Here is a 21,239-nt window from a genome sequence, read left to right on the forward strand (position 1 = left end):
GCCACTCCAGCAGCTATAAGAAAAGATGCAAAACGTAGACAAGAAGGAGGGGAGAGCCAGGGAACAGATCCAGAGAAGAGAAAGAGAAGAAAAGAGAAGAAGAGAGAAGAAGAGAGAGAAGGATGTTCTCCTTGTTTCAATTTTATTTTTCTTTCTTTTTATTTGAATTCATGGATTGCTAATCTTTTAGCTAGGGCTGAGATGAAGCCCCTAATTTGAATAACTCTTGTTATATGTTGATTTCATATGATTTGATTGGTTTCTTTCTCTAGTGTGCTTAACAGAAATCTCCATACTTCTCCATTCTACGAGCTTAACCAAAGTCTAGTTATGGATGTTGTTTGGAATATTATTCTAGGCGCTTGTGTCTGACCATGAATAGGTTCCTATAGAGGAAGAAACAGGAATCTACATCTCTCCATGCCTGACCATGGATGGAAAGATGTGATCCATATGCTTTAAGGAATTATACATTCTATGTGCCCAACCAAGGACATAGAGTGCGCTTTATTTATTTTGACATCAATTTGAATTAGGGTGAATCAATAGGTAGAACAAGGTTTATGATAATTAGGGGTGGATTCGAAAGTCCTAGTCTTCTCCTTGATTGAATTTTCATCATTATTCTTGGTTATTTTTCCATTGATTTTTGTTTAGTTTACTTAATTACCATCTCAAATATTTGTTGGATTAGTTAAGAAGAGTCTTTAATTTTGAATTGTGACAACCAGTCCTCGTGGGAACGATCTCGTAATACGTACCATATTTACATCTGATTCATATACTTGCGAGTTTAAAATCATTTAAATCAGGTTGGTTTAAATATAACATCAAGTTTTTGGCGCCGTTGCCGGGGACTGTTTCGGTCCAATTGGATTTAGGATTCTCTCTTATCATAATTCATAGTCTTAGGTTCTTATTAATTTTAGGTTAAATTTTTTCTTTTTTAGAAACCAACCTATTTCCTGTTTTGTAGGGACCTGACATAAAAGTACTAATTTGGTAATCTCTTTTCAAATTTTTTTTCTAATTTCTATTTTTAGAATTAGGGTTTTATTTTTTTTTAGAAATTTTCTATTTCTAGGCTCTTTTTTTTTTCCTTTTTTTTTTTTTGAAATTTCCTATTTTCTAATTTTAGATTTTGATTCTTCTTTCAAGTAACTTTCTATTTTCTAGTTTTAGAAAATTTTTTTCCCTTTTTAAAAACTAACTTAGCTTTTATTTCTAAGATTAGAAACTTTCTTTTTTAGAAATTAACCGTTGCTTAGGATTTTTCTAGCATTATTTTAGGAAATTCAATTTATTTTTTTTATGTTTACAGGAATTGAGGAATGGAGCTGCTAAATAAGATTGTCTTCAAAAGGAGGAGCTCTCAAATCTTCAGACATTCATCATCGCCTTTTCCGGGTTCTTCCTTCCAATTCTCGTTTACATAGCTTTCTCTTATTTTTAGGAATTCATAACTTTTATTTTTAAGTTTTATTTATCTTAGGTTGCATCTTAGTTTAGTTTTCTTTCTTATATTGCTAACATAGTTTATGCTAGGACGTAGATCTTTGAACATAGAGCTAGCACCTTTCGATCTTGAAATAGAAAGAACCTTTCGTAGAAGATTTAGAAACATCCTATTTGAAATGGCGGAAGAGAATGGAACTAAAGCTCTTAGAGATTATTCAGCTCCTGTCCAATTCAATGCGCCTTCATGTATAGTGTTGCCTGCCACCACGGCAACACACTTTGAACTTAAACCTGGGGTCATACAATTGTTGCCCTCCTTTTATGGTTCAGATAAGGAGGATCCATATCATCATGTGAAAGAATTCTTAGACATTTGCTCCACCTTTAAGTTTCAAAACTTTTCAGACGATTCGATCTGTTTGCGCCTCTTTCCTTTTTCTTTAAAGGATAAGGCGAAAGCATGGCTGAATTCTCTAGGAGTTGGGTCTATCACTACATGGGACCAACTGTCTAAGAAGTTCTTAAACAAGTTCTTCCCGGTTCACAAAACTAATGCTCTTCGTAGAGAAATTACGAATTTCACACAAAAAGAGGGTGAGCACTTTCATGAATGTTGGGAAAGATGGAAGGATTTACTTCTTAAATGTCCACACCATGGTTTTGAAAAGTGGCAACAGGTTCAATACTTCTATGACGGTCTGACACCCCAAAACCGTCGCATGGTTGACGCCACCAGTGGAGGGTCATTCATGACCAAAAGTGATGTCGAAGCTTGGAATTTCTTTGAAACCTTGTGTGAAAACTCCCAGCAATGGGACTATTCAAATAGAGGTAAAAGAAGCCCTCAACCACTGAAGAAAGGGGGTATATATGAGGTAGGAGTCACGCTAGATCTTTATGCCAAAAATAATACCCTGACAAAGAAGGTGGATGCTTTAATGTTAAACAATGGACCTCCACAAACAACTCAAGTCGAGTTATGTGCCATATGTTCTAGTCTCGCCCATCCTACGCAGTCTTGTCCATCTAGTTCAGCATTTCCAGAATTTCTCTCTGAACAAGTACATGCTATGAACACCTTTCAAAGAACTGAGAATAATCCTTACTCAAACACCTACAATCCAGGGTGGGTTAGGCATCCAAATTTTTCTTGGGCAAAAGGACCACAACAAGGAGGACCATCTGGAAACCCTCTTATGCAACCTTACTCCCAAGTTGGCAGTCAACAACCTCAACAGTTCTCACAGTATCAACAAGTGCCTCCACAATCTAGGAAACCATCTTTTGAGGATACACTCAATCTTTTTATGCAGAGTTCACTTCAATTTCAAAAAGACACCCAACATACTTTACTAGCTAACCAGCAGAGTTTACATGCAAATGCGCAATCCATTGCCAAGCTGGAAGTACAGTTGGGTCAACTTGCTGCCACATTGAGTGAGAGAGAGAAGGGCAAGTTCCCTAGTCAACCTGTGGTAAATCCAAAAGGACAGTATGAGATTGGCTCTAATTCAAACCAAGAACAATATCATGAGCAAGCCAAATCAATCATTACCCTTAGGTCCGGTAAACAGATCGAGAACAAAGTAGATATGCCTAGGGAAGAATCAAAGTCCAATGCGGAAGATCAAAATGAAATAGAGAGACATACTAGTGCATCCAAAGTCCAACAATACTCTGACTCTCCAGGAACCACTCATGTGCCATCTTATGTGCCTAAAGCACCTTTTCCTCAACGTCTGGCACTGGTTAAGAAAGGAAACAACTTTAATGAGATATTGGACATGTTTAAGCAAGTCCAAATCAACATTCCGTTGCTTGATGCTATCAAGCAAGTCCCTGCTTACGCTAAGTTTCTTAAAGATTTATGCACTCAAAAGCGTAAGATGAATGTTCATAAGAAGGTCTTCCTTGCAGAGCAACTCAGCTCCATGATTCAAAACAACACTCCTCCTAAATTTAGGGATCTAGGAGCTCCTACCATTTCTTGTGTCATAGGAGAACATAAGGTTCAGAAAGCGTTGCTTGATTTAAGGGCCAGTGTTAATTTGTTACCATATTCGGTCTATGAGCAGTTAGGACTTGGTGAGCTGAAACCAACTAAAATAACATTACAACTAGCTGATAGATCTATCAAGGTGCCCCGGGGTATTATTGAAGATGTGCTAATCCAGGTTGACAAGTTTTATTTTTCAGTGGATTTCATCGTTCTAGATACTCAACCTGTCCAGAATCCTACAAGTCAAATCCCAATTATCTTAGGACGTCCATTCTTGGCCACATCCAATGCTATCATAAATTGTAGGAATGGAGTTATGAAGTTGTCCTTTGGTAACATGAAGATCAAGCTCAACGTTTTCAATGCTGCACAACAACCAGTAGACTCGGAGGATATATGTGAAGTGGACATGATTGAGAGTCTATTGCATGAATCTTTCCTTCAATCTTCCGAAGACGCACTTGAGACTTGCTTAGCACATTTTGGCATGGATTTTGACATAGAGAATTCCACCCAAGAAGTCAATGCATTGCTCGATTCTACTCCTATAATGGAGACTGTCAAATGGAAAGCGAAAGTGGAACCTCTTCCACCCTCTGAGTCTAAACCGGTCTCATCTATTGAGAAACCACCTGAACTTGACCTTAAACAATTGCCTGAAAACCTCAAGTATGCATTTTTAGGTCCGTCTGAGACCCTACCTATCATCAGAATGTCTAACCTTAAGAAGGAACAGAAGAACAAGTTGCTTAAAGTGCTTAGAGAATATAAGGCAGCTATTGGGTGGATGATAGAGGACATGAAGGGAGTAAGCCCCACTTTGTGTATGCATCGTACTGATCTTGAAAAAAATGCAGAAACATCGCGTGAAATGCAAAGGGGGCTTAACCCTAACATAAAAAAGGATGTTCGAGCGAATGTGCTTAGATTGTTAGACGTTGGTATCATTCCAACGGAGGTGCTTCGGTTGTTAGACGTGAAAGAAGTCATTCGAGCGAAGGTGCTTAAATTGTTGGATGTCTACCCCATTTCAAATAACACGGTTCAAGTTGTTCCCAAAAAGTCTGGGATTGGTTAATCAAGATGTTGACGAAATTTATTTGGCGGACCCAGGTTATCAAGATTGATTAGTTCATAGTCCATTCTTGTCTGACTGAAGACGTTAAACTTAGCGCTCCTGGGAGGCAACCCATCTTTTCATTTCATTTCATTTTCCTAGTTAGTTAGTTCAATGTTTGTGGGTAACATTACTGCAAACCCTCACGAGACTACAACTCGTCCATTAGGGGCAACCTAGGGGTTTAAAGGCTTGTCGCATACGCTAAATGCAATCGAGAACACCTGCGAAAGTGGTATAGGTAGGATCTTCTTTTTATGATGTTATTTTTGTTATTTTGTTTTTGTTGATTTCTCTCTTGTGCTGACCCGCTCTTACACTGATATCTTTCCATCACTCCTCTTTTATTTTCGTTGTCCCATGTGCATTGCATGTTTATTTCTTTTACATTGAGGACAATGTAGATTTTAGGTTGGGGGTGGGCGATTAGGTTACCTCATCAGTATTTTCTTGGTCTTGAGCACAAATTGTGAAAATTTTTAAATTTTTCTGGAATTTCTTGTGCATTTAAAGTGATTGTGAAGGATAAGGATGATTTTAACATTGCAAGGTACAGAATGTCGGTAATTTATAACTCTTGGATTCAGCCATCTGTTAGATTTCACAGTTAAGTTTAAATTGTTAACCCATGATTAGAACTTTTAAACATTGATTGAGTCATGATCTCACATATCACATCTCGGTTGCACATTAAGGTTCCGTTTCAACATTAAATGATTAACTTGGTAATCACTAAGCATGAAAGAAACCAGCCTAAAATTTTTAGCTTCGGTCTATAACTAAGAATTGAGAAAAAGCGTAAGTCATATAATCTTCACCATAGGTTTGCTCCCTACAGATGAAGATTCGATTCCCCATGGTTGACATGAGAAAAGGGTTAGGAGTACAATCTTTACCATAGGTTTGCTCCCTATAGGTGAGGATTTGATTCCCTTCCTTGGCGTTACTGTTCAAGAAAAAAATCAAAGGCTGATAGAATGAAAAGTTAATCTGTAAGGCAAGTGTTGGTTTCAGTTGTCATGCATTCCGTTGTTAATTACTAATGATATCATGAAATTGACAATTGGATCTCTTAATGATAGTAAGCTGAGATTACACTATACGCTCGTGGAACTCAATGTTTAGAATATTCTAATTAATGGATTAATATTTTGAAATTGATTATGAAGTATACCGTGAGCTTGATTCTAGAAAGAAAAATTCTGTGCACCATTCATGAATCTTTAGATTCTCGCGCCTCGACGTTCTATTCACAAGTCACTCGGGTTCTCAGGAATTGTCTTTTATTTCTAAAATTATTTTTCGCATGTTTTGCTCGGGACTAGCAAAATGCTGGTTGGGGGTTGTGATAAGGGTCGAATATTACATATTAGACCCTAATTAGTGCATGATTTTACGTACATGATAATGCTTAATGGAATATTTTAATTATATTTTTGTTACAGGATGAAATCAGGAGCGTTGATGGAAAAAGAGTACTACAAGCGTGGATTTGATGTTCCAAAGTCACCAGAGCAAGGGACACACTCCAGAGAACTAAAACTGAAGAATTCACATGCCAGGGATCCGAGGAAGTCAAGCCGTTCACGTTAAAAAGGCCCGAAAATGGTCCAAAATGCAAGATCACATGGTTCCCGCCATCCAATTGGCTCGAAACTCCATATATGGCCTGGAGGCCATAAGTAAACCGTACATATTAAATTTCAACCATTGGATATCTCGAGAAGTGGGCCAACGGACAGATCAGCCCATTAATCTCCAATTTTCGGCCCACCTACAATCTGGATATACTTCAAAATTGACCCAGACGGTTTAAATAAGATGAGAAATAGGATGGATGGATTGGATTTCTCTAAAGAATCACAGTGGACCCCATATGCATAACGTGTGTACATAGTGCACATGTGCACTGCCCATGCACCGAACGAACCTAAGTCGGTCAGCGCTACTGACCCGACTTCCTTCTTTTCAAAAACGGCAGTTTCCGTTTCTGGCGATGTAACGGACGGAAAGTCCATTTTTACGGACCGCTGTGGGCCCCACCGATAGCACTTACGTCTGATCCAAACCGTTCATTGTGTAGAAGGGTTCAAGAGCTACAAAACCATGTTTACAGTTTGTACCCATACATGCACACGTGTGAGATACAGAGGCCACAAGTGGACTGTCCTGTGACGTTCAAAATTGATTTTATTGTAATTTCTTCTATGGGTCGCGTCAATGGATGTTCAAAACCATCCATATCTGACCGAAATTTTGTCGTGCATCCAATGGACGGGGTGGATTTCCTCGAAAACGCTTATGTGGGGCCCACCGAGCATTACAGCGCCGGACGTGCGAAGGCTTATGCACGTCCGCGAAAAGCCGACTTTCGGGCAGTTGTGGCCCACCATCTTTAATCAGATGGAAGATCTGATCCGTCCATCATATAGACCAGCCAAAAACGTCCCAGGAGACGTTGATTTTATAGATAAAGTGCAAAGAATGAGGGACTTATGCAGGTACAGAAGTTTGCTGCGAAAAGGGCTTTCGTTGCGCATACAACAGCTTTCCAAATCCGATTTTCTCCATTCCAGCCACTCCAGCAGCTATAAGAAAAGATGCAAAACGTAGACAAGAAGGAGGGGAGAGCCAGGGAACAGATCCAGAGAAGAGAAAGAGAAGAAAAGAGAAGAAAAGAGAAGAAGAGAGAGAAGGATGTTCTCCTTGTTTCAATTTTATTTTTCTTTCTTTTTATTTGAATTCATGGATTGCTAATCTTTTAGCTAGGGCTGAGATGAAGCCCCTAATTTGAATAACTCTTGTTATATGTTGATTTCATATGATTTGGTTGGTTTCTTTCTCTAGTGTGCTTAACAGAAATCTCCATACTTCTCCATTCTACGAGCTTAACCAAAGTCTAGTTATGGATGTTGTTTGGAATATTATTCTAGGCGCTTGTGTCTGACCATGAACAGGTTCCTATAGAGGAAGAAACAGGAATCTACATCTCTCCATGCCTGACCATGGATGGAAAGATGTGATCCATATGCTTTAAGGAATTATACATTCTATGTGCCCAACCAAGGACATAGAGTGCGCTTTATTTATTTTGACATCAATTTGAATTAGGGTGAATCAACAGGTAGAACAAGGTTTATGATAATTAGGGGTGGATTCGAAAGTCCTAGTCTTCTCCTTGATTGAATTTTCATCATTATTCTTGGTTATTTTTCCATTGATTTTTGTTTAGTTTACTCAATTACCATCTCAAATATTTGTTGGATTAGTTAAGAAGAGTCTTTAATTTTGAATTGTGACAACCAGTCCTCGTGGGAACGATCTCGTAATACGTACCATATTTACATCTGATTCGTATACTTGCGAGTTTAAAATCATTTAAATCAGGTTGGTTTAAATAAAACATCATATAACCTAAACCCAAACCTAAACCCGATCTCGAACCCGAACCCGATTTCCTAAACCAAAACTTTAACCTATTCTCAATTCCCTAAAGCTATAACCTATAACCTAAACCTAAACCTATAACCTTAACTTAAACCTATAACCTAAACCTAAACCCAAAACCTAAATATATTCTTAAATCCCTAGACCTATAACCTTAACCTAAACTTAAAACCTAACCTAAACCTTAACCTATAACCTATAATCTAAACCTAAACCTCTATAACCTAAACCTAAACCTTAACCTTAACCTATAACTTAAACTTATAACCTTAACCTAAACTCATAACCTTAACCTAAACCTATTCTCAAATCCCAAAACCTATACTTATAACCTAAACCTAAACCTTAACCTATAACCTAAACCTATATTTATAACCTTAACCTAAACTTATAACCTTAACCTAAACCTATTCTCAAATCCCAAAATCTATACTTATAACCTAAACCTAAACCTATAACTTATGCTTACAACCCTAACCTAAACTTATAACCTTAACCTAAACCTATTCTCAAATCCCAAAACCTATACTTATAACCTAAACCTAAACCTATAACTTATGCTTACAACCCGAACCTAAACTTATAACCTTAATCTAAACCTATTCTCAAATCCCAAAACCTATACTTATAACCTAAACCTAAACCTTAACCCATAACCTAAACCTATACTTATAACCTTAACCTAAACCTATTCTCAAATCCCAAAACCTATACTTATAGCCTAAACCTAAACTTATAACCTATAACCTGAACCTATACTTATAACCTTAACCTAAACTTATAACCTTAACCTAAACCTATTCTCAATTCCCAAAACCTATACTTATAACCTAAACCTAAACCTTGACCTATAACCTAAACCTAAACTTATAACCTTAACCTTAACCTATTCTCAAATCCCAAAACCTATAACCTAAACTCAATTCCCTAAACCTTAACCTATAACCTATAACCTAAACCTATAACCTATAACCTAAACTCAATTCCCTAAACCTTAACCTATAACCTAATCCTATAACCTATAACCTAAACTCAATTCCCTAAACCTAACCTAAACCTAAACCTATAACCTACACTTATAACCTAGCTATAATCTAAACCTAAAACCTAAACCTAAAACCCAAACGTAAACCCGATCCCGAACCCAGTCCTGATTTCTTAAACCTAAACCTTAACGTATTCTCAAATCCCTAAACCTAAATCTACACCTAATCCTAATCTCAACTCCCTAACCTAAACCTAAACCTAAACCTAAACTTGTACCTATTCTCAATTTCCTAAACCTAAACTTATAACTTAGCCTAATCTTAAAGCTATTTCCGTAAACTGACTCTAGTCTTTTCAATGGAGATTGAACACAGATCATGGAGATTTTACACATGTGGCCCACCTGATGACGAGACGGCCTGATTTTTAGGCCATGGTACGTTCTTACTTGGCCCACCTAACTATCAAAGGCTGAGATTTTGTACACAGATGCCACATTGGCTAGCTGTTGGGAGAATAGCCTAGGTAATCATATCAATGCTTCTTCCTCAAAAGGTAGGGAGGAGTTTGTGAGCACTTGTGGGGTCCACTGCCGCCAACTTTCTATAGTGGCCCATGTGCAAGTGCCAAAAGAAATTGCCCTGCACAAGCCAAAGTGGACAACACATATGCAACTTCCCAACCATTTATCAAGTGGTCACCATAGTGAATGCCCCCTTGCCCAAAAGTCAGACCATCCCACTCATAAAGAGGGACGAACTTGCATCATGTGGACCAGCGCTTATCATCTTAACCATCCATTCTTCACACATGTGGCCAACCTGATAAGTAGACCATTCTGATTTGTGTGATAGCTAGGGCACATGCACTATATTGATGACTTGTAAACTGGCGGCCGCAAGAAGCATACCATTTCCCCTATGCAAATTCTTTGGGAGATGATCATATGAATGGGCTCAGGTTGATGATCATACAACTCCTATTGCTTGAATCCTTTGGGAGATGCAATTATAGCCATTTCAGATCTGAGCATACCATTTCCCCTATGCAAATTCTGCAAATTCTATTCCTTTTGCATACACAGGTGAGTTTGATGACGTTCTGGATAGCAGCAACTCTTCTGATCTATCTGCCATTTATGATTTTGGGAACACTTCGTGAGCAATTCTTTTATCCTTCATGGTGCAAAGGTTCACTTCCCAATTTGGAGAAGTCCCAATCTTTTGATTTTGATTTCTTGCATTTCTTTTGTCTAGACTTACCTTCTCAAATAGGTTGGTTGCTTTAGGGCTGTGGAGAAATGGGGTCTCACTTAATGCTTGGATGGCATACACATAACAAAGTTAGCCCATGTAGACATTAACGTATAAGCACGTGCCTGACCACATGAATGGGAAGTAAAAAATGTGTGTAACTTTTACAAATAAATACATAAATTGTAGAATAAGCTTATTGTTCTAAGGGAATCATGATTGTATAGGCCTGACCTTTTGGGGGAATCACTTCATCATGGTGGGGCTCATGGAATGCATAGGTTGAATGGCATGTACACAACGGTAGGCCCCACCATAAAAAACACTGGATAACCAACCAAGAACCTCTACATTTATGTGGTGGCATACAATGGTAGAGCTACCCTAATGGATTTAAAAAATAAAAAATAAAAAATTTTGCTGGATGTCATGCCCACGCACCTCCCTCACGCAGCAATTCTAGAGGAAATGAACATGGAATGGTTACCACCTTGGCTTGTAACTCATTTAATCCACTGTCAAAGCATATTCTCTCATGATATTTTACCTTTTCTACTTCCAATTTTTTGCAGAAAAAGAGTGGAATGAGCATGGAAAACCGGTCTTGGCCATTGTGATGCAAAAGCTGATTGGTCTATCTATAAGAAGTCACATGCAATGGTTGATGCTGAATGCTTTAGATATTACCTTAGCAACGGCTATGTGTGGAGCGCTTGACGTTCTTTACATGGATAGAGGTCGTAAGAGAAGATCCCTGATGTGGTAATCAAATGATGCTATAATGTACCAAAGTATCTGATTCCCTGAACTGTTTATTTAAAAACATTCTTTCTTCATTTCTCTGTTCCTCCAAGGCAAGATGTTATTGCTTTGGTTGGTACAGAGTCCAGATCACACAAAAAACTCCTGCTTAAATGCTTCAAGGTTAAAATTTTCCTTTAATTCTAGCCATTTTTCATGCTTTCTTACTTATCAGTGGCTATACATTAGTGTGATCCACCTGGTGAGCGGATGACACTGAATTTTGCATAAGGTGATCCTCATGGTAGGGCCAACCTATTGGACAGGGCAGATTTTGAGTTCTTATTTAACCCGTTTATTCTGCAGGTAATTTTTTGAGAGATGTTCAAATAACAATAGGTAGATTTGTCCTATCAGAGACCATGGTACTATGAAACTGTCCTTAACAATTTAAAGTTGGATGGTTGTCTTCATCATCTTTGAAAACTGCTTTGTATTGATGTGATTCTGAATGTTGGTGCTACAGAGGACTTCTTCTGTGACCTGCAAACGGAATTCCAAAACTAGGAAGCTAGCGTTGGTTCACAAGGGAAGCCGAAAAGCTTGTGGGAGGAATTGGCAGTGAGTGCTCCCCTATTTACATATGGAAATCTGATAATTCAATGCTTTCTGATGTTCTCTCTAGCTTTCATTTTACCTTGTAAGCATAAGTTGTAAAATTTTAAAAGACTCCTTGGTACGAGTGGGTATTATACGATGCTTGGTTTTCTGTTTTGTGTTTGATCCATAACTGGTATAGTTGAGGCCCACCTCTTAATGACCTAATCAGTTTATCGATGGACCCCATCATAGAGATAATGCTATGCATTGACGAAATTGGACAATTACAACCATTGACTCCTGAAATGATACATATCATTGTGTTTTGAATGTTAAACAGAAGTCTAGTAAGACTGGTAGCAAATTTCCCAAATTTAGTGCTGCATTGGCAAGGAATCACATATTTGTATCTTGCATTTAGGGCTGAATATCTGATACATATTACTTGATATGTGTTGCATCAGATGATACTTTAAACCATGAACTATACGAACAGTTTCATGTGCCATATAATGACCTCTTTAAGCTCTTTCTTTAAGACTAAAACATGTATTTATCATTGCAGAGATGTTTCATGCTCACGCTACATGCTTACCCACCGATGCCCCACCACCTCTGCCTGCATCTTTGTGACTTTTTATATTTTATTTATGATGTTTAAACTTATATGTATTTATGCGTGAATGAATGTGATGTGGATAAGATTGTTTGTGTTTGGATGAATGTAGTTTATGTTTGGATGGATTTACTAGTTTAGGTTTAGATGGATGTGAATGTGAATATGATGAAATATATTATATAATAGGTGTATATCAGGATGAATATAATGAAATATATATTGTAATAGGTGTATATCAGGAATTTTGTGCGAAATTTTGTGCTGGAATATTTTTTTTTAAAAAAAAGAGACTTTTACCTACGAAAATTTTCATAGGTAAAACTTTTGTAAATATTTTTACTAACGAAAATTTTCGTTGGTAAAAGTTTTTTACGTATTTTTCAGCAACGAAAATGTTCATCGCTAAAAGTTTTGTAATTATTTTTAGCGACGAAAACTATCGTCGCTACAAGTTTAACATTTATTTTTTAGCGACAAAAATGTTCGTCGCTAAAAGTTTTGTAATTATTTTTAGCGACGAAAACTATCATCGCAAAAATTCAAAATTTATTTTTTACTGACGAAAATATTCGTCATTAAAAGTTTTGTAATTATTTTTAGCGACGAAAACTATCGTCGCTAAAAGTTTTATAAAAGTTTTTTAGCGACGAAACAATTCGTCGGTAAAAGTTTTTTTAGCGACGAAAAAATTCGTTGCTAAAAAACTTACCTTTGCCGATGATTAAAATTATTCGTCGATAAAAACCTTTTACGTCGGTCTTTTAGCGACGAATTTAGAGATGAAAATTTTCGTCGCTAAAACTTTTTAGCTACGAAAATTTGGCTTTTAGCGATGAAAATTTTTGTCGATAAAGGTGGGATTTCTTGTAGTGTGTTCAATCCCTGGGTCAAGTGTGCATCGCGGCCCGGCAGACATAGACTCAGGACCCCTAGTCTTCCGATTTACTTCCTCTACCAGCTCAAGACCAATTTTATTCTGTACAGCGGGCGCCAGGCCAAGACCTGCAGTCATCGACCAGTGGAGTAGTCGAGGGTATTCTTCTAGTTTTTGCTTGCGTTGCTCATGTTTTATTTGATTCTAGTGATTTCCATTCTTTTGTAGCTGAGCATTTTTGTTGATCGACTGGTATTCTATCGGAGTCCATGTCTGAGGCCTTGGCAGTCTCGACTCCCATGGGGAAGTCCGTTGTGTTAACCCGTCGTTGTCCTTCTTGCCCGGTGTTAGTGGGCGAGATGTTCCTTCCTGCCGATCTGTTCGTGATCCTGCTGTCAGGCTTTGATGTTATTCTGGGTATGGACTGGCATGTAGAGTATCATGCCATCTTGGACTGTGCTACGAGAACAGTCACATTCCACATTCCAGGTTTGCTAGTATTCCAGTTTGTCGCCGAGCCCAGAGGAGAGCCGTTATCTAGTTTCTTGGCTTCTGTCGTCGAGAATTCTGTAGCAGAGTGTATTGAGCAGCTGTCAGTTATTTCTGAGTACCCAGATGTGTTCCAGGAGATATCGGGTTTATCGTCGCATCGACAAGTGAAGTTTCAGATTGATCTGGTGCCCAGTACCGCACCTATCTCGAAGGCCCCCTACTGGATGACACCTTTGGAGTTGAGGGAACTGCAAGAGCAATTAGATGAGCTCCGGAAGTTAGGTTTCATTTGTCCCAACAGTTCGCCTTGGGGAGCCCCAGTATTGTTTGTGAAGAAGAAGGATGGCTTGTTGCAGCTCTGTGTGGACTATCGTGAGCTCAATAGCGTCACCATCAAGAACTGATACCCACTTCCCCATAATGATGATTTGTTCGATCAGTTGTAGGGTGCACAATATTTTTCCGAGATAGACTTGCACTCCGGTTACCATCAGATTCAGGTCTGAGAGGAGGATATTCCGAAGACAGCTTTCCGGACACGTTATGGTCACTTCGAGTTTTTGGCCATGTCGTTCGGACTGACCAATGCGCCCGTATTCATCCAGCTGATGAACGAGGTCTTCCGCCCGTTCTTCGATCAGTTCGTGGTAGTATTCATTAATGATATTCTTGTGTACTCGAGGTCCCGGGAGGACCATCTTCAGCACTTGCAGACTATGCTGGAGACCCTCCGTGCCCACTAGTTGTATACGAAGATGGAGAAGTACGAGTTTTAGCAGGAGGAAGTGAAGTTCCTCGATCACGTGGTGATGAGAGAGGGTGTCACTGTGGACTCCTCGAAGGTTGATGCAGTGCATCAGTGGGGCCAGCCTACTAATGCATCCGAGATCCATAGTTTCCATGGCCTAGGGGGACATTATCGTTGGTTTATCGAGGGTTTCTCCTGTATTGCAGCACGGCTGACCTAGTTAACGCGGAAGGGCATCGAGTTTGTCTGGAGTGACGCCTGCGAAGAGGGATTTATGGAGTTGAAGGACCGCCTCACGTCCGCTCCTATTCTCACTCTTCTTGATGGGAGTGAAGGTTTTGTTGTTTTCACCGATGCCTTTAGAGGTGGATTGGATGCTGTACTGATGCAGCACGAGAAGCCAGTGGCGTATGCCTTGTGCCAGCTTAAGGTCCATGAGCTGAACTACCCCACTCATGATTTGGAGCTTGCAGCAGTCATCTTCACACTGAAAGTGTGGAGGCATTATCTACATGGGGTTAGGTTCGAGTTCTTCTCGAATTATAAGAGCTTGAAGTACCTATTTTCGTAGTCCGAATTGAACCTATGGTAGAGGCGATGGATGAAGCTGTTGAAGGACTATGATTTTGATCTTCAGTATCACCCGGGCAAGGCAAATGTGGTGGCGGACGTGCTCAGCCGTCAGCCACGAGGCCTGGTGGCTTAGATGATGGTGCGTTAGTAGAAGATGCTCGAGGATGTTTCAGAGTTTGACTTTGAGTTCGGTCTGCAGCTTTTCATTATTCAGCTTTCGAGCTTGTTGATTCAACTCTCTTTAGTAGCTAGGGTGATCGAGGCTTAGCAGACGGACGAGTCACTTCAGGAATACCGAGTAGAGGCCGCATCCGTGGAGCAGTCGGACTGGCAGATTGGTTCCGATGGTGGATTATGCTTCAGAGGCCGATTGTGTGTCTTGGACGTGCCTGAGTTGCGTCGTGATCTGATGACCGAGGCACACCGATCAAGACTTACTATTCACCGGGGCTCCACGAAGATGTATTGTGATATGAGGATGTAACATCCTGAATTTTCACTATTTTGGATTTCCAAAAATCATATAAATTTTTTATTATTAATTAACTTATAATATCACTTAATGACCATTAGCACTCAATGATAGTTTAAACATGAGTGGAACCAATAAAGAACCGCATAAGTTCATTTAATCAACCGTATGAAGCCAACGAATCCACCCGATCACCTGAACATCAAGTTTAACCCCATGATTCACTCACAGGGGGCCTAAATCTAACCAACCCATCGCTAATAAATTAAGACAATCATAACTAAATTAAAGATCCAACCAAAGCCGAGTCAATCAAGGCCCAGATATTGGCTGATAGACCAAATGAACCCCATTACTCTTTTAGCCTAAAACCGACGGTTTAGAGTGATCATGACCAAATCTCCACTTCCACTAGTTATAAATAGGCCACCCTATAAATATAATTAATCCAAACCCTGATCATTGCCCATGAGAAATCTCAATACCTAATTCATTTCAGAAATGACCCAATTTTCTGGACAAGCTCTAAACCGCTCGTTGGTGGGCCATTAGTTCCAAAATTATATAGTAATGTTCGTCTTACTGGGCTCGACGTCCATCGCGGGAGTCGGACCTGGGTAATGTCCAAAACCGCTCAACTTGGACCAAAGGATGAGTGCATGAAAAGAGCAAATACCCTAAATGAATGAACTGAAACTTAACTGAATTGGGTCGTCCACTCTTATGCAAAGTTGAGAATTTCGGACCGTCGGTTTACGACCAAACTTTACCCGTGGAGTAAGAATATTTTCCTGCTTATATCCATATAGCCGCGGCCCCGATCGACCATCGGTGACCGTTGAACAGACTTCTAATCATATCTGTCAATCGGCACATCCAAATGGCAGGCCGATTGTGTCTATGCGTAGATCATCACTAGGGACAACTATCCAATGGTGGTTACCGACTCCTACACCCTATAATGGGCCCTAGAGGCTAGTAAAACCCTCCCATAGGGCTAGTATAGTAAAAACTCAATACTTGGGGCCATTTGTACCAAATCTGGCATTATAAAAGGGGCTCCTTTGGGGCACCCCTCTCCCCATACGAATTTGCCCTAGAGAAGGAAAGAGAGAAGAGAGAAAACGGAGAAAGAAGAAAGGAAGAAGAGAGGAAGGGAGAGTGAAGGAGGGAGAGAAAGTGGGTCATAGTTGAAGTGGGGCCTAAGAAAGTTCCATCTTTCAAATCTCTCCCTCTTCTTCAAGGAAACCCTCCACCACAACCGCAAGAACTACTTCCATTGATTGTATAGGTAAATCCATCACCCCTTTTTCTTAAAACTCTTATGTAAGAGAGGATTTGCATGAGGTTCTAAAATGCAAGAGTATTGTCTTAGGATTCCGGCCGATCCACATCGAGTTCGGTGCTTCTAGGTTGTTTCCTAAGACCTCGACGATCTATAGGTGCGGACTATTATCCTTAGGTGGCCTAGCACCATTTATACTATGAGTCTAATGATTTTGGTTGCTTGGATGATGTATTTAGAGAATCTAGAGAAAATATAGAATTTGGATGTTCATTTGTGGATTGCATGAAATCGTATGTTTTGTTTAGTTCTCATATGATGTTGTTCGTGCTTCTCACATGATTAGGTTACCATAGATGATTACATGTTTATGTCTTGATTTCTCATATGATGTTGCCCTATGGCATGTATGATTCATTAATTCTTATGCATTTTGGTTCTAAGAGTTGTAGGAAGTGCTTAACTTCCTCACTAACCCACACATTACACTTGCACCTTTAATTCACTCCATGATATGCTTTGCTTGGTAGAGAAATTAAGATTCTATATCGAAAGTTATGGATGCATGTTTTCCCTTATATTAGAGGATAACTATGTTTGTGACATGTTATGAATTACCAACAACCTTAGGGTTGGTCAGGAAAATGAGGAAAGTGAAGGTGGTCCCGCTGGTAGGACTATCCTGAGGCAAAACCCATGGATTTGGGTGAGTGTGTGTGGGCGACAGTAGTTAGACTACATGGGTCGCTTGTACCCGATATTGTCTATCACGTGCTTGCCTGACTCATGTGGTCTAGCCTATTTACTGACTAATCTTATTTGTTAACCCTGTTTGCTCACTTATATATGGAACATGGAACACCCTACAACCATTGTAGCCCATCGATAACTAAATTGAAACCGATCGACCGCCTCGTGAGTTAGGCATGGTGGAATGGGATACTGTGGCCGAGCTGTCGGCCTACGTTGGGGTGACATGCCTCCCCGTAGTGACCGCGAGCAATCCCACATTTCAGCACTCCCCATGTGCTCGAAGTCGGGGATGGGGAAAACCCGATGGGATTAAGGATCGTGGGGTCTCGGCCTCACACATTGGGAGGCCTTGGCCTCGCAACCAGTTTAAGGCATTGATACGTGTGGTGTATCAGATTTTCCAACCTGCTCGATGAATGGACTTAACTAAGAACCTGGTTAACATTACCATTGCATTGCACTAGCTAGGTTGGCGACTCAGCAGTCGAGGTCGCTCTGAGGGAGTGTTGACATACGCGATCGTTAGATGGAGTCGCTCGAGGGAGTGTTATGGCGAGGGCATGCATCATATCGTCTATCATACATACACATTAATAAGATTAGTTAGATATTTGTGAATGATTGCATTTCATTAAGTTCATAATATAACTGATGCTTGTTACAACTTAAGACTAATAGCACCCACTGAGTTGATCACTCACTCCCACTCTGGGATGGTGTTTTAAAACACCAACCAGACTCTTTAGTAGCTGTAGGTAGCGATGAGTTCGAGGAGCCGAGCGGTGCTGGCATTGACAAGGAGGACGAGTTGTCCTACTTCCAGTTGATGAGCGGGTCTTCATCGGCTCAGTAGATGGGACGTTAGATCGCTGAGTAGTAGACTCAGCTTTATTCTTTTGGGCATAATATTCTTTTTGGTGATTTTATTGGGTAACGCTTGTTCGATCCATCATACATTCTTTTGGACTTGTATATATACTTGATCTCTTTTATTTCAGTAAACTTGTGTGATTGTGCTTCATGTTCCAAGAAATTTCAGGCTACTAATTTAAACTTGATTTAAGCGCATATTAATGAAAACCGGTTATAAGTGACCCCGGGAACTCGAGAATCAAGTTTATGCATGACCCCTAATTTTCAGGGCATTACAAGATGGCATCAGAGCAATGGTTTGGAATTAATTGGGCCATGGGTCATAGACTCACTAACACGTCCACTGACTCGAGAGTAAATATAAAGGAAATGTAGAATGATAGGAACCTTCCTAGTCCCTGAATCGGAAATTGTAGATGGAACATAGGGTTTCCAAGGAGTTAGGAATAGATATTAAGGGAAGGTAGCGTCGCTAGGAATCGGTTCCGAGAGTCTTACAATACATTGGCCCATGGATGGAAACGAGCCGGAATCGAAGGATACGACGGTCGAAGCCAACGTCCATATACACAGGAGTTAGTATCGGGCATAAATTGATAGTTCTGACCCCTCTCAGGGATAATTACATAGGAACGAAGGAAATTTTATGGGAAATAGAAGGAATGTAGGATAATCAAATTTTGACCTCTAATTGGGAGGAATCACGCGAAACAATTAGGCCCATTGCATAGATCGACTTCTCCTACCCCAAAATCATATATGACACTTCCCGGAGAGCCTTTCCCATGCCCGGGAATGCCGAAAGGTAGCTGGACCCCTGACCCGCGTGGCCACCCCGCCGATCCGCGTTGTCACCCCGCCAACGGTCCAGAGGACCGCGTTGCCCCCGCTAGTGCTGTGTGTCCCCCCCTGTGTGGCCACCCCATTGATCCACCTGGTCACCCCGCCAGCCCATGCGTGGCCACCCAACCGATCAGCGTGGTCACCCCACCAACCCACGTTGCCCCCACTGGAATTTCCTCCGAAATTGGGTCGACTTCAAAAATCATATCTCCTTCATTACAATTCTGATTTAGGTGATTCAAAAGGTAAATTGAAGATTAACAAGTCTAGCATCATATAAAAATAAAAATTATAATATAGTTAGATTTGGAGTGAATTAACAACGGTCCAAAAATCATTAGTTTTAGATGGTGGTTACTTATAGAATTTTTATAATTTATTTACAACTCTAAATGATATGAAATTTAGTGGAATAACTTAAAACTTGATCTTAAATCATTATAAAAATTTTAAAAATAATCCAGTTACTAAAAGTATAAGAAACGTCACAAGATATGTCCCCTCCTCCCTTTCAATGTACACATGAGTGGGGCCCATTTTCCTGGCTATTTAGGACTATCTAGAGTCCATAAAAACCTATATCTACTACTTCTATTACCCTCCACCATCCCTTCTAAACCCTAGAGAAAAATCTCCCTCTCCAAATTTTAAAACCCAATCCCCAAACCCATCATCTTCTTCTTCACTCTAACCCATCTCAATCCTCATTCTCTCAAGCCCTTTCAAAACTTTTCTCAATATCATTTCTTTAACTCATTCCTAATCATTCCTCAACTTCCATCCCTCAAATCCATTTTCTTAAGCTCATCTCCAAATTCATCTCACTCAACATCTCCAAACATATCTTGTCCTCCTTCACGAACCCGTCACCAAATCCATTCTCAACACTATCTCAAACCCATTCACCAGACCCATTCTCATCACCTTCCCCTTCAACAAAACCCATTCAAAACCATCTACTCATTCACTCCCATAAGCTCATTCACAAAACCCAACGATTTATTAAAAAAAAAACTTTTTAGGATGATCATTGCCCATAGGCATGTTGAGAAAATTATTAAACCCCAAATTGGATATAAATTAAAACGAGGACTCTCGTAGATCAAGACCTAAAGGACAACCTTATAAGTAGGAGATTTGAACTTTTCAACAATGGTCGTTCCCTAAACATTTAGATTGATCAGACTACGGAATTATGAAAGTATACGCCAGTGAAGCATTCACCGCTTGACCCAATTCTCAATCCTAGGTGACTACCAATGGACTCACTGTTTTGAGCGAGCAAAAGACCATGATCTACTAGGATTAGGAAGGGATACAACGATCTTCTACCCTGGTCAGGTATATGATCGACATATCGGGTTCAAGCCCACTACAACCGTCTCTCCGTATTAGTCTAACATTGAAAATAAATATTTTTACTCTAGATGGAGGGAAATCATCATCATGAATCCAAATCTTTAAAAAATAAATAGATAATTAAATAAACTGTATTAAACCATCAAGGTGAAAACTTTTAAGGAGGGTAGATCACGATGAGCTAGGTTAGCGTATTTATTATGTACCCTAACACATATATAAACTTGAAACCAACAAAACTTAAGCAAATGAAATGATAATATTTTTACTTATTACCCTTAGGCAATTTCAGAGATGAAATTATTTTTAAGGGGGGTAGATTGTAACATCCTGGATTTTCACTGTTTTGGATGTCCAAAAACCCTTGAAATTTTTTATTATTAATTAACTTATAATATCACTTAATGACCATTAACACTCAATGATAGTTTAAACACGGGTGGAACCAGTAAAGAACCGCACAAGTCCGTTTAATGAACCGTATGAAGCTAACGAATCCACCCGATCACCTGAACATTAAGTTTAACCCCATGATTCACTCACAGGGGGGCCCAAATCTAACCGAACCATCACTAATAAATCAAGACAATCATAATTAAATTAAAGATCCAACTGAAGCTGAGTCAGACAAGGCCCGAATCTTGGCTAATAGACCAAATGAACCACATTACTCTTTTAGCCTAAAACCGACAGTTTAGAGTGATCATGACCAAATCTCCACTTCCACTAGTTATAAATAGGCTGTA

The 21,239-nt window shown here is 39.6% G+C and overlaps 1 non-coding gene across 1 annotated transcript; it reads right to left on the reverse strand.

Annotated features, from left to right (window-relative positions):
- Nucleotides 1-2,012: 2,012 nt before the first annotated feature.
- LOC131254451 (small nucleolar RNA R71) lies at nucleotides 2,013-2,119 on the reverse strand. Its single transcript, XR_009175563.1, has one exon. It is a non-coding gene; the product is annotated as a small nucleolar RNA R71 (small nucleolar RNA).
- Between the last annotated feature and the right edge of the window lie 19,120 nt (nucleotides 2,120-21,239).

The sequence above is a fragment of the Magnolia sinica genome, chromosome 8 (genome assembly GCF_029962835.1).
Source record: "Magnolia sinica isolate HGM2019 chromosome 8, MsV1, whole genome shotgun sequence".
Taxonomy (NCBI): Eukaryota; Viridiplantae; Streptophyta; class Magnoliopsida; order Magnoliales; family Magnoliaceae; genus Magnolia; species Magnolia sinica.